Source organism: Pteropus vampyrus, unplaced genomic scaffold, assembly GCF_000151845.1.
Source record: "Pteropus vampyrus isolate Shadow unplaced genomic scaffold, Pvam_2.0 Scaffold9, whole genome shotgun sequence".
NCBI lineage: Eukaryota > Metazoa > Chordata > Mammalia > Chiroptera > Pteropodidae > Pteropus > Pteropus vampyrus.
In genome coordinates this window covers 10,928,289-10,943,291 of record NW_011888790.1, presented here as the reverse complement: position 1 = coordinate 10,943,291, position 15,003 = coordinate 10,928,289, and positions in this window count along the sequence as shown.

The window sequence follows — 15,003 nt, the reverse complement described above, 5'->3', positions numbered from 1 at the left end:
AGATACAGTAAATAATAAACAATGTAAAATTCAAATCAAGAATTATGGGTGAAACTTGACAGGCTTTTCCAAAAATGGAAAGGAAAAATACTGAACTTGACTACAACAAGGAGAGTTGATGATACATTTAAAGATAGTTGATTTTCAACATATAGATGACAGGTATATTCTTGAAGAAAAGACTAAGGCAAATAGGACAAATATAATAACCCACCTAACCTATTAAAAAATTGTAACTAAATAATGATCTGAATGAACAGTTGAAAAAACTCAGCAAATACAAGTCAAAATTAGTAAAAGATAGAATAATGAGACTGAATTGAATTAAAGAATCCTTCTAATAAAGATACATGCAAAGAAAAAAAGAGAAAAAATCAGGCCATAGACATTTGTTCTGAAATAATACTCTATGAAATATAATAAATAACAAGGATACCAAGTATGACCTTGTAGCTCAAAATTTTAAACACTGAGCCAACTTGTATCCATAATGCAACTAAAAATAAAGATATTAATAGGATTTATATGAAAACAAGATTTCAGTTTCTTTCCTTTTATTTATTTTGTCAAAAACTTTAAAGACCATAAACTACAGTGGAACCCCACATACTTCAAAATAGCATGAACAAAAAAAGAGACACTTTATGTAAAAAAAATGTAAAACTTAAGGGAACATAAAAAGATTGTGTGTTTGAATACTAAACCAGACATTTTTTATATGAAAGAGCTTCTGTATGTCAGACTGTCAGCTCTGTCAACATTTATGCTCAACTAAAAAGACTGAAAAAATTACCATACATTTCATTATCTTCATACAGTTTTCTGGATATTTTTGCAGCTGGCAAGGAATTTCAAGATCGCCATCAGCAATAAGCAAAACTTAGATGAGATGAGTCTGATTGGTTTGGACTTACTGATAGAGACTTGATTACATTTTATTTCAGAAAGCTCTACCTGTTGCAGTAATGAGAAAATAATTACTGTGTAAAAGCTCTTATCAACAAATACTTCATTCAGTTATTGGTGCTCTGCACATAGTTGATAAATAACAAAATTACAAATGCAGTGATTTCCTGATAGTTTCTTTAGGTAGTAATAACAAGAACAGTAATAATTTCCAGTACATCTAACCTTTTAGACTTGGAGCATGTGCTTGTTGTTTTAAGTTTACATAATGTTTATCCTTGCCAGCAGCCACATTTACATTTTATGTGACGGACATTTTAATCAGTCAAAATCAGATATCTTAATAAGATACAGAAGAAATAGAAGGCACTTCCAAGTGCTTCATAATAAAGGTAATGGCATAAGCCAAAAACAAAGAAAAATGAAAATGCACCTGTGTGATAATATACCTATAAATGCCAAAGTGAAAGTTAAAAATTTTTAAATGACAGATCAGGAGGGCTTCAAGGAAGAGTTGAAAAGATATGTATAAATACATTTTTTATGTTTAGATATATTAGCAATAGACATAAAACGAAATTAAAACTTAAGAACAAAAGAGTTGATTATGTAAAATGTATCACTTTGCCAGCCTCGAGCATGTTTATCTTCATGTCCTAGAGATAGTATTGGGTTGAAGAAAGTGCGTAAGTAGCATTCAGTTTATGGCCTTCACCATCTGAACAGCAATCCAGGTCAGACACCTATGCATCAACCCTGATAGTCCTCCTCTTCCTAAACTATGACATTTACTTATAAAGAAAGCTGCACCGACGAAAGTTCTTAAATTCTTCAACCTGACTTCTGTATAGCTCTGCTGTCTCCAACTGATCTAAGCCTCCTTCATTCCCCACTTGGATCATGAAGAACTACTCAAAATGTTTCCCTTGCCCTTCTGAAATCTACTACTCACACAGAAAGAGTCACCCCTTGAAGGTACAGATTCCATGAGGACAATTCTTTCTTCAAATGCCACTCATTCGCTTCCCAACTGCCCTAAAAGGAAGTCTCAACTCATACTACAACTTACAAAGACGCTTAATAATCTGGCACTGGGTATCTCTCCACTTATATCACAGGCTACTCTGCTCCAAACACACTGAAATGCTGAATGCCAGGGTCCCTCAATCAAACTGTGTTCTTCCTTGCTTTTCTTTTTCCGAAAACTGTTTTCTACCCCCTTTTTAATTTCTGCTCAAAGATCAAATCTCGACTTAAGTGTTACTTTGGCCAGATTCCTGACAAGGTCCTCTCACTCTTGGTTAGCAGGTCCTCCACCAGGTCTCACAGCAGTTGGTGCTTATTCCTATCACAGCATTTACCACACTATACTCAGTATGGACAGAATGTTTCTGTCCCTGCATCCCAAATTCATATATTGAAACCCTAACCCCGAACATGATGGTATCTGGAGATGGGGACTTTGGGGGGTGATTAGGTTTAGATGAAGTCCTGAGGGTAGAGGCCCCATGTTGGGATCGATGCATTTAAAAAACAATTAAAATACTCAAAATTTCTTTTTTCTCTCTCCCTCTCTCCCCAACTCCATGAACCAAGGAAAGGCAATGTGAGGACATAACCAGGAAGAGAGCTTTCACCTGGCCATGCTGATAACCAGATCACAGACTTCCAGCCTCCAGAACAGAAATATTTGTTATTTAAGCCACCAAGTCTGTGGTATTTGTTATAGCACCCTGAAATAAGACAAGATTGTAATCGCCTGCATATGTCTGAATCCACAGCTGGAAAGCACTCTCCACAGGCACAGGGACTTGTCTATCTGGTTTCAACACCATATTCTTAGCACTGACATGGTCTCTGACATAGCAGTGTATAGTCAGTAATGAGACTTGCTGAAAATAGCAAGCTAATGTGACATGAATGTAACACATTAATTAAACTTCCTAGTAGAACCTCATTGAGTCATAATATAAAAACTTGCTCTTTGGTGCTTTTTTACATATTGAATACACTTTAGAGTTTACAGTATTATCCTAGAATAAGGTTAATAAGCATAACGTTTGGGGAAGAAAAAGAAAAATAACAGAAAAGGTTTACAGAAGAGAGATTGCTACTGTTTTCAGAATTTCAAGGAAAAATTAAATTCAAAATAATTCTTCCTTTTCTTAAATACCTTTCAGATTTCGCCACATTTATTCCACCTTTGCCCATTGAGTAGCAGGCATGGCAGATCATGGATTTGACTTCGGCTTCAAGGATAAAAAAGAATTAGTCTACATCAATTTTGGTGATTCCATTTTCTCTGTCAGTACTTGTTTTAGGGATGAAGCTGTGATCCAATTCTGGCCAATGAGATGAGAAACTTAAGGGAGGGTTAAAATTGTCAGTTCTAAATTTTCATAATGAAGGCTTGATGCAGGTATCATTTCCATTGTTTATCTATGAAATATCTAATTTTATCAAAATTTATGGGGAAAATCTCCCTAGCACCCACCTCTGGGAAAAAGGCAAGGTCTAAATATCATGTCATGCCATTTTTGTATGCCCCATATGTATTTTTTTTTAGAATTATTTTTAATGTGGTAAAAAAATACATAATATAAAAAATTATTATCTTAACCATTCTTAAGTGTTCAGTACTGTACTAGTTAACTAAATAACATATTTGTGTGTAATAGGTCTCTAGAAATTTTTCATTTTGAAAAACTGAACCACTAAACAACTCCTCATTTCTGCCTCCCCCTAAGTCTCTAGTAACCACATTCTACTTCCTATTTCTATGAGTTTGACCACTTGAAATATTTAAGTAGAACCATGCAGTATTTATCCTTCTGTGACAAACTTATTGCACTTAATCCTCCAGGATCATTCATATTTTAGCATATGAAAGGACTTCCTTTTTAAAACCGAATACTATTCCATTACATGAATACAGTCGGCCCGCCACATGGTGGGTTTCAACCAATTGCAGATTGAAAATATTTGGGAAAAAAAATCCCAGAAAGTCCCAAAAAGCAAAACTTGAATTTGCCATGGACTGAGTGCTATGCTTAATCCACATAAATGAAGTGCCACAGTGTAGGCATATCCTGCTGTAACCGATATACAAATATAGGCTACATGCAAATATTATCCATTTTATATAAGGGACTTATATAAAGGACAACTATATACAACATTTTCTTCATTCATTGATGGACATTTAGGTTACTTTCACCTTTTGGCTGTTGTAAATAATGCTACAATGAACACTGGTGTGCAAATATCTCCTTGAGATCCTGTTTTCAATTCTTTTGAATAATCAATAAATTTGGGGTGTATAAATGCCAATTTAGTAGTACACTGTTGAGTAATGAGAAATTTTACAATATCCATGTTTTTAGCAAAAACTATTATGCAAATTTGTGGCACAGACAAGTATTGAGTCATGGCATAACAAGATTTTTCTTTACATCATGAGGTGAAATAGGTCACAACATGCCTTCTTTTTCCTCCAGTAATCTTCTGATTTCTAGATAAATACAAAGACTATATCAGCCTCCTATTTTTATATTGGTTGCCACTGAATATAAATGTTGCTGAACATAGCTGGCTGGACTAAACACATTGTTTGGCTTACACTAAACATTATATCAAATATAATATTTTTCAAGCTATGTTAAGCCTTATACCCTCATGTTGAATAAACACATATTAAACTCTAAAATGGACTCTAAACTTTAATAGCAAAATCCATCTCTCTCCTCTTTTCTTCCTCTTCTTTTTTCTTCTCTTTCTCCATCTCCATTTCTGTTTCTCCTTCCTTTCATTCATATGCATGTACACTGATGTTGAGAAATATTAAACGTATCTTTCAACCTAACTACTCACTATAAAAACATTTTGTGATGCTTTATTTCTATGATCAAAATCCAAGAAAAATTTATATAATACATAAATTAAAAATACTTAGGATGACTTCTGCAATTTTCTAAAAATGTTCAGATATATCTGCTTTGAAACCTTGCTCAACTAGAATAGGAAGCATAGAACCTATATGACAGGTTAAACTCACCTTTCATATAACATCATTAACAAATCTTAATATCACAATGTTAAAAACAGAATTTTAAAAAACTTTAAGAAAGTTTTTGTTTATGCAATAAATATGTGATAACTGCCAAATTATCTAGAAGTGAGAATCTGTTATGTATGCATTTAATAAAATTTGCTATGGAATTGTGGACGCTCAACACATATAACAAAATATCACATAGCATGGAGAGTGAAATAATACTGAGGCCTTCCTTTTATATTCTTGACAGATAGCCTTTAAAGGATTTTATATCTCATTATAAAAATAAAAGTATAATAATATTCTTATATTAGCATAGGCCAGATTATTAGTATAGCTATAGAAAAATAGTAAATTTTATATCTTTGGCCTGTTTATATTTTTTGTCAACCAAATTATTAATATAAATAAAATAGAGTCTAGTCATCTTGAAGAATAGATAATTTGCAAAAACTAATCAAATTTTCCTTTTTTGCCAACAGAATCAGGCATGTGATTGTATTAAATAAAGGAATTACTCTGGGGCTTATATATTTCAAATAAAACCACGGATATATAAGCCTTCATATTTAATGACTATTCACATACACACATACAGTGGCTTTCATGAAAATATACATTAAAGAGTGTAGTTATTTTTTAATCTATATCAAAAAGTTATTGAATAGCACAGATACATAAAATTCAAAACTACCAAATTCTATTAGCAGAAATAGTGACTAAAGCAACTAAGGACATGAAAACATATCAAAGTGCCCCCCAAATCTGTTCTTTTACATTTATCTTAATTCATTCTTTCTACTTTGTCACTGAACTCATTTATATTGTTTACTTTAACTCCCTTTTTTGACAACTGCATTTTATTTAATGAATACATATGTCAAAATATCTACTGATATCTCATTCTTTATATCTTTGTATGTTAGCAATTAGTGCACATATTTTTCCCCAAAAAAGAGAAATAGAAGATTAGAAAGCAACCATAGATATGAAGAAAATGTATTTTCTTAGCTGAATTAACTTACAATGCATGATAATGTTAATTACTCCCAAGTAAAATAAAAGATAATGTTACACTTTTATTCTAATATATAATTATCTTTGAACTATTTTGAACATATAGCTTAAAAATAGATTGTAACTTTAAATATTATTTAAATATTTAGTGATAGAACATTTCTATTAACATAAAAAATACAATTGGCAAATAAATGTTCATTACTATTGTTGAATTACTCTAAAAAGCAAATAAAGTACTAGTTTTTAGAGCTTTAACATTAAATTATCAAGTTAAGTGAATAAAGTTATTCTTGATATGGAAATTAATGGCCGTTTTTATACTTCAGTATATCTGCTGACATGTTATCAAATTTCAGTTTAGAACAGAGAAGATCCCTCCTCTTCTCTGACTTCCAGCAATTTTGTCAGCAAAGGTGGAAACTAAGGTTCTAAGCAAGTGAGTTTCTTGAATAATAAAAATGTATCACCATTGCATGTTTTGTCTAGCACATGAGCTGTCATCTACTAGGTGCTCAATAAATGCTTATTGATTTCAACCACATGCAGACTTTTACCAAATGATACTCTATTTTTCCCTCTTTCAATCATGGCTCTAGAATGAGAAAGAAGGCCCAGAACTTCCATGCACTGCATCCAAAGGCAGCACAAGGCCAAAATTACTCTGTGTGCCAGGATACCATATCACTCATGAAAATCAGGGCCAAAAATACCCTCCACTCATAATCAAGTAGATAGACAAGCCCAGATTCTGACTGTACTAGTCTTTGTTTTTTTCCCAAAACAGGTTTATCGTAATATAATTTACACACCATAAAATTTACCCTATTAAAGTAAAATTCACCTATATAAGTCAGTGATTTTTAGAATATTTATGGAGTTGTGCAACAGAAGGGGCTCAGAACAGACCTCCCCAATATGTGCTACTTTGGAGTGTGAGTTATTTTAAGCCGAAGGCAATCAAGACCTGCAGGCTCATGAGAAACTTTTACCTCTCCCTTAAAAAATTTAAATTTGGAGCCCTGCACATAAGAGTTATTACCAGAAATAACTTTTTATTACCTATCTATATAGCAGGGTGAACTTCTAGTTCCTGAACATCTGCTCACATTATCATCCTGTGAATGACCTTTCTTCCCCCTTGAAGCCTCAAGGCCCTTACATCATCCTCAGCTCAGAATGCCATTTATATCCCATTTTAACTTGCTGTGTGACCCATCTCATGTATTGGGGGTTGGGGGGTCTCAGACTCCCTCATGTATGTGGGGTTTCCACATGTAAATATATAATTAAATTTTATTGTATTCCCTTGTTAATCTGTCTCATGTTAATTATTAAACCAGATGAAAAAAACCTAGAAGGGTAGAGTAAAATTTCTTCCTCCCCCACACAACCATCACCACTACATAATTTCAGAACATTTTTGTCATCTCAGAAAGAAAACTGTACACTTTATCAGTCATTTCCTTATCTCTCTAGTCTCTGGCAATCATTAATCTACATTCTGTTTCTGGGGATTTGCCTAATCTGAACATTTTATATAAGTTATCATACAACATGTGGCCTTTTTGTGACTGGCTTCTTTCACTTAGCATAATGCTTTCAAGGTTTTAATGACAAATAACCTTCGATTATATGGACATATCACATTTTGTTTATCCATTCCTCAATTGCTGAATATTCTTGGCTACTATAAATAATGCTGCTACAAACATTTGCATACAGGTTTTTGTGTGACACAGCTTTGTATTTCTCTTGGGTGTGTACGTGGGAGTGGAATTGCTGGATCATATGGTAACTTGATGCTGAACATCTTTAGGGATCACTAAGCTGTTTTCCAAAGTGGCTGAACCATTTTACAATCCGATCAGCAATATTTAAGGGTTCTAATATTTCCACCTCCTCACAACACCTGTTATTGTCAGTCTTCCTGATTTTAGCCATCCTAGTGGGTGTGAAGTGGTATCTAATTGTTGTTTTGATTTGCATTTCCCTGATGTTAACAATGTTTTCAGGTGATTACTGGAAATTTGTGTATCTTTTTTAGAGAAATACATATTCAAATATTTTCTCTATTTTTAATCAGGTTATCTTATTGCTGAATTATAAGCATTCTTTATATAGTATAGATACTAGATGCTTATCATATATGTGAATCACAAGTGTTTTCTCCTTTTCTTTGGGTTATTGATTCACTTCCTTGATGGTGTTCTTTTAAGTACAATAATCTCTAGTTTTGATAAAGTCTGGTTCATCTATTTTTCATTGTGTTGCTTGTGTTTTTGGTGCCATATCTAAGAATCCATTGCCTAATCCAAGATCATGAAATTTTACTCCTAGGTTTTCTTTTAAAAGTTTTATAGTTGTAACTCTTACATTTAGGTCATTGATCCATTCTGAGTTAATTTTTGAGTATGGTATTAAGTAAGGTCCAAATTCATTCTTTTATATGTGGATACATAGTTGTCCCAGCATCATTTGTTAAAAACCCTCTTCTTTCCCCATTGAACTATCCTAGCACCTTTGAACATTCCGTGGCATAAAGGCAAACATATCTGTTGAGATTGCAACTGAATTTTCTAATTCTCCTACTAGCATTAGATTTAAGGTTGTTGTTCATTTTTATAAGATTTTCTTGTGGTTTTATCCCCAAATCATCTGTTTAAACTGGTAGCAAACCTAAAATAATTTTTATTTCAAAGACAATGCTTGTTTTAAAATCTAATCTTTATTTGCTAAGTATGGTACTGAGCATAGTATCATACTCTTAACACTATGAAAGAAGTTCTAAAGCACCTACATTCACTTAGTTATAAGCTCATACCACAGTTGTACACTCTTAAAGAGGACCTATGAGCAAAAGCATAACTAATTATGCAAATCCAGACTAATCTGGATTTGAGTCCTTAAATTAATGAAAAATACCAACACAGTGGATAGCTCTTGCCTCCGAGCTGTCTGAATGGCTTTTGCTTTGCTAACAGTCTCCAGTTTCATTTTAAAAGGCAACTTCCCCTTCCTACGCAACATCTTGGTAAAGCAGTAAATCAAGGTGCTATCTCCCCCCCACACACACTTCAGACCCCCAAAGGGTGAGTAAAAATATTATCATGGGTTCTCTTCTCTTGCTGTCCACATACAGGTAAGGTGTGGGGGCAACCTGAAATACTAGCTCATAGAAATTCAAGCAAGGTCCTGCAAGGGAAGAGAAGCAATTTGAGTTCATATATCCCATGAAGCTGCCAGAAAAAGATGATTAAAATGTCCCTACTCCCAAGAGTCATATAGATATGCCTGCTTCCGGTCTATCTGAAGCTTAGTTTGCAGTATTCCTTTCATTACTGGAAACTACACTATAAACTTCAAATAAATTTATTTATTTGCTTAAGCTAGTCATCGTAATTCATTGTTTGAAAAAAAAAATGAAGCCTAACTTATATCAATTCCAAACATTTCACTAGAGATTTGGATCTTGTTTTCTGGAATGATTTCTCCATGAATGAAATTGGATAAGCTTTCTCAGAGTCTGTTTAATAGCTGGGTCAACGCAAATTACACAATTGCTTGATTTAATGAGCTTGTTTAAGCAGGTGGTTTCTAACATCATTAGTATCATTATAAGTTGTCTCCTTGTCTGGGAAACACCATCTCACTAACATGCACAGAGCTCTGCACATGTATGCATTCCTCAGATGCTTCTCACTGAAGTTAGCCAAGCTGCTTTCCAAGTACATCTCAAGGGAACAGTAATTAGTGGTGTATACCAAAATCAGGAAGAGAACTGGATTTTGGCATGTGTTTTCAATTTGAAGATAAAAAAAAAGTGATGAGTTACAAGGTTGTTTTTTTTTTTTCCTGCACAAAAACTGTGGATGGAGGCTCAACTACCACATTAACCTGATGAAGTAAATTTCCATGATCTTGGGTTAGGTGACGGTTTCTTAGATATGACTAGCAATAATAGGAAAAAGTACTGGCAACAATAGGAAAACACAGACAAATTGGGCTTTATCAAAAGTGAAGAATCCTTCAGACAATACCATCTTCTAACCATTAAAGTAGTCCTTGCCTTCCTAGTGTTTCTAATAAATACCTCAGACACCATGAAGCAGATAAACCATCCTCACCTTTAGAATAGGCTATGTCCAAATTTCTGACCCATGTAATCCAAGAGCACATGAAACGATTGCTGGTATACAAAACTTATACCACTAAGTTCTGAGGTGTTTTTTTTTTTTTTTTAAATAATAACTGTAACAGATTACGATTACTTCTGGAAGCATTGTGATGGCATTACAAACCTAAAATGTGTGACAATAGACAATCACAACAAGAGATATGGTCTCATCCCTTACGGTCCATTGGGAGGTTCAAACAAGTAAATAGGCAACAACAATATAGAATTTTAAAATGCCATCATAAGATAAAATGGCTGCATGAATACCTATCTTCATCTGTGGTGCTCAGGGAAGATTTTCTCTGTGTAGTGACATCTAAATTGAGGACTGGAAGGTAGGAAGATAGTGTTCTAAACCAAATGAAGATTGTGTGTGATGGCTGATGGCTGAGGGGCCAGATAGCCATGTAACATTTAAGAACATAAATTAAGTTTCCATATGTTTGAAGCTTAGAATGCAAGGGAGAAATAGGTGAGTCTGAAGCTGAAGGAATAGGAAGAAGGCAAGCCTTGAAAACAACATGCCAAGTAGTTTCTCTCTTATCCAAAGGCAAAGACCACTGATGTTTTAAGCAGGGAGATGGCATAATTATATATCATGCTGACTAAAGTAGAGACAGTGAATTGAAAAATAGTGGCAGAGAGAATGCAGAAAGCTGTTGCAACAATCTAGGGCAGATAGATAGTGGGCAGAATTAAGCAATGGCTATCGAGAAGGAACATATTGAATGGATTCTACAATGAGCTGAACAGTAAGGAGAAAAGCAGGAGTCAAGAATGAAGGCAATGTTTTGGCTTTGGTGAGAGAATGAATGGTACATCAGATCCTGAGAAAGGAAGTCAAAAAGAACAGCATCTGGTGAAAGAATATTGTAAATCATAATAAAAGGTTTGGCTCCCTCTAAATATAAAATTAAAAAGTTGTATTATGAACATGACAAACTGACAGACTTCTCATATATAAGAATATTTTTTCAGGAGTATTTTTAAAAATAGGTGCTTAAAGAAAAAAATAAGCATCGAATATTTGTACATTTAAAACATTTAAGAAAGTCACTTTGTAGGAAAAAGATCAAGTGCACCCCCAATAAAATCAATGGATGCTACTTTCAGTCATAATATTCAATATATACATATTCCCATCAGAAGGAAGAAATGATACTTTAAGAGACTGCCTCTTCAAAAGGAAAAGATGCTCCGATTTGGCTCTCTAGTCTTTCAGGAAATGGGAAATCAATGAGAATCTTCAGTCTGGTGTGTTTGAAATTACTTAACAGCCATCACATGACCAGTGAGCCACATTATCTCTCATATCACAATACCCCTACACTGAGAGGCCAGATTAGCTATACTCATCAACTAAAAATAAACATTTCCTTCCTTACCACAGCTTGCCTCTTAACTCAGCTGGGTAAAACAACACAATATTCATTTTGATTGACAGAATCTTTCAGATCTAATTATAATTTCCACCAGTTTCTGAACATATTGTGTTTTCAATGTGAATTCCACCACAATTGGATGATTCGCACATCAATATGAATCTAGGGCACTGGTGATAACAAATGTCTGTATTGTTGTGCATGCAGATGATAAATTGGTAGGATCAGAGTTTGTTTATTTTGTTACAAAACAATGTTAATAAGACAAAGGTCAGGAGCTTAGTCCCAATAGGGAATTCAAAATTGCTTTCTTTAACCTAGCGCCCATAACACAGGCTGTCTATAAATGCAAACCACTGATTACAAGGGTATCCTTGGATCAAGGCAGCATTACAAAAAGTCCAGTGACACTTCCAGAAAATCAAAATAATGTTCATGCCTGGGTGACTGTGTACCAGGAACTGTCGCTTTGGTTTGAACACTGCTCAGTCAGCGCCACACAAAAAACAGTGTTCTAACATCCTGGCATTTCTCAGTCTTGCTATTGAAGTATTTACCTTAGTCTGTTTCTTGCTATACTTCATTATCTCCTAATTCTGTATATGCTTGTTGTGATTTCCTGATTAGTTTTTGCATTTAGAGCTTTACCTTGACCCTTGTACCCTACAATCAGTGCCATTTCTGCAGCTACATCACTCTGCCTCCTTACTCAAGCATGATTCAGGCCCTCCCCCTCACCACATGGTCTCTGGTCACTAGGACTCCATATTCTGTACAAGTCAGTCCAGCACATGGGCCACTGTATCTTTGTTCAAGCCCTCCAGCCCCTCAAGTAAAGCTAATCAAGACCTCGCTGACATTAGGGCTGCATTGCAAATGGCCTATTTATTACTGCCACTTGCATATTTTCCAGGAGTCTTAAACTTAAAACTGCATTTGGACCCTATCTCCCATCTTGCCACCTATCTTGATAAATAATTCCTTCTTCCCATGGTTGCTTCCACCAGAAATATGAGACAACATTGGGACTCTTCCTCTCCCCACACCAAGGCCTGTCCTGTCAATTATACTTCCAGAACCTAGTAAAAGCACTCTTTATTCTCCAGTTACCTGACCACTAGATTAACTGATATGCTCCACTTCTTCTACAAAAAGATACTGACTGACTCATGACCATGGCACACTGAATGCTTGCCACCAATACAAAGTTAATTTCTAGTATCACCCTACATTTTTATTCCCTCCAGTCAAATAAAATTCATGCCAGGAGTCAGTTGTATTTGTTTCTAAACCTACAGATATCAGTTTTACTTGTTATTGAAATGATATAGTTTAACTAAATATTACATAAACTGGTGAAATTTGAATTTAAAAAGCTTTATTCTACAAAAACTAGGTAGAATATTTTGGAACAGCTCCAGAACAAAAGAAAAATCCTATATAAATTATTTTTAAATAACATAATAGGCAAAATTGAAAAAAAGTAAAAAAATTAGAAAGTTCTCTGCTCTCATTCTTGTTCCTGCATCATAAACACATTCACAACTGTCCTTAAACGCTTGCTTCGCTTTAAGAGAACCAAAACAGGAAATCGTAGATGGAACTATGGGAATGGTTCATATAAAACCAAACAAAATCAATTCAGAACTCCAATTGGCGGATTTACGTTCAAGAAATGGTCCCAACACTGCATCAAAAGATTGGCAATGAGTATTTACATGTTTTAAGATAAAATAAAATATAGAACCTGTGAATATATTATTTAGTATTTCCCTTCGTTACCTAGCTTCTCAATTAACTAACCAACTAGTACAAAGTCCACTGCAAGATACTGCAAAAATTAATGAACAGAAACTTTATTTAAAATAGAGTCAGAAAGTTAAAAGGGAGACTTTCACAATGTGTCACTCAACACATACCCACTGACTCCACAGGAAGGGATGTACTTTGCTTCTCCAAAAAGTGATACTATCCTACTACCTCAGCGGGAGGAAGAAAAGATTCCTCCTTGCCCAGTAACAGCTCAGCCAATAGAAGACTGACAAAACTCAGTCAATAAAAGGTCATTATACTTCACACTTTCAGTTTCCTCCAATGGATTCTTCCTTTACAACAGCCCCTCCCAATTCCATAAAAGAGCAGTCCTCTCCTTTGTTTCCCTGGACTTGTACATAGTTTGCCATTAGACTATATGTCCTGAATTGCAATTCTTTGTTGTTCTCAAATAAACACAATTTGCTGGACAAATATTTGGCTGTCTATTTGTTTAAGGTCAACAATACAAATAATACTAGTAGCTAATATTTACTGATATTAACCCTGTGCCAAACAGAACTATTGCCATTTTACAGAAAAATGAAAGTAAGGGCTTGGTCTATATATCTTGGCTCTGTCCACTTCTGTCCATCATCACTTTCACCACCTTTTATCACACTTCAATAGCCTCTTAGGCAATCTCTACACTTCTGCCTTCACTTTTCCAACTTCCATTAATCATTAAAGAGCAGAGAAGAAAATATTTTTAAAAACCCAACTCTGATTATGCCATTGCCCTACTTAAAACTCTTCAATAGCTTTACACTAGGAAAAATATTCAAATTTCTTAGTGCCCTCCAAGACTCAGCATTTACATACTTCTCTATCTTTATCTCTTAACACATTCTTCCTTGTTCACTGCATTCCAGTTACCTTGGCCTTCACAATGAGCCAAGTTCTTTCCACCTCTAAGAATTTCCCCATGCTGCTTACTCTGTTAGCAGGATTCTTTCTGGTTTCCTTTTTCCCTTCCGATCTCATTTGAGCATCAGTTCATCTCTGAATTCCCAATCTAAATTACTTCCTCTTGCTAATATTTAAACTCACAGCACCCAGTACTTTTCTTTCTTAAGATTTATTACAATTGAGACTATGTATTTATTCGTAATTATTTTACTCCCATCTTTTCAGGAGGACAAGGACCAGTCTATTTTATCCAACTCCACAGTACCTCCCACAGTACCTTTAATATAAAGAAAAACTCACAAATAACTGTTAAACGAATCAATCCACTCAATGTTTACATTTGAAGGAGAGAACAGAGGCAACACCAAGGAGTTTCCAAATGGTGACCTGGCCCATAAAATCTCTACTACCACAATATTGACTAAAAATAGCTGATAGTCACCCCTCATTTATTCTGTGAAATATCTCCAGGGATGAAGACTCCTCCATGACCTGCATTATATTCTATTCCTTCCTATCTTAATAATCATTATATTTAAGATGTCTGATTTATGAAATCAGAATTATATTCCTCCTTTTTAAAGATTTAGCAAATCTACCCAATAACACCTACATAATGTTAGGATTTACAATCAAGTTCTTCACTTGGGCATACATTAAAAGTATTAAGTATATAGGTCCTTTGATTGTATATTAGAAAAGTATACCAGAAATCAAAAATAGTTCCTACAGCAGAGCTCTCTAAG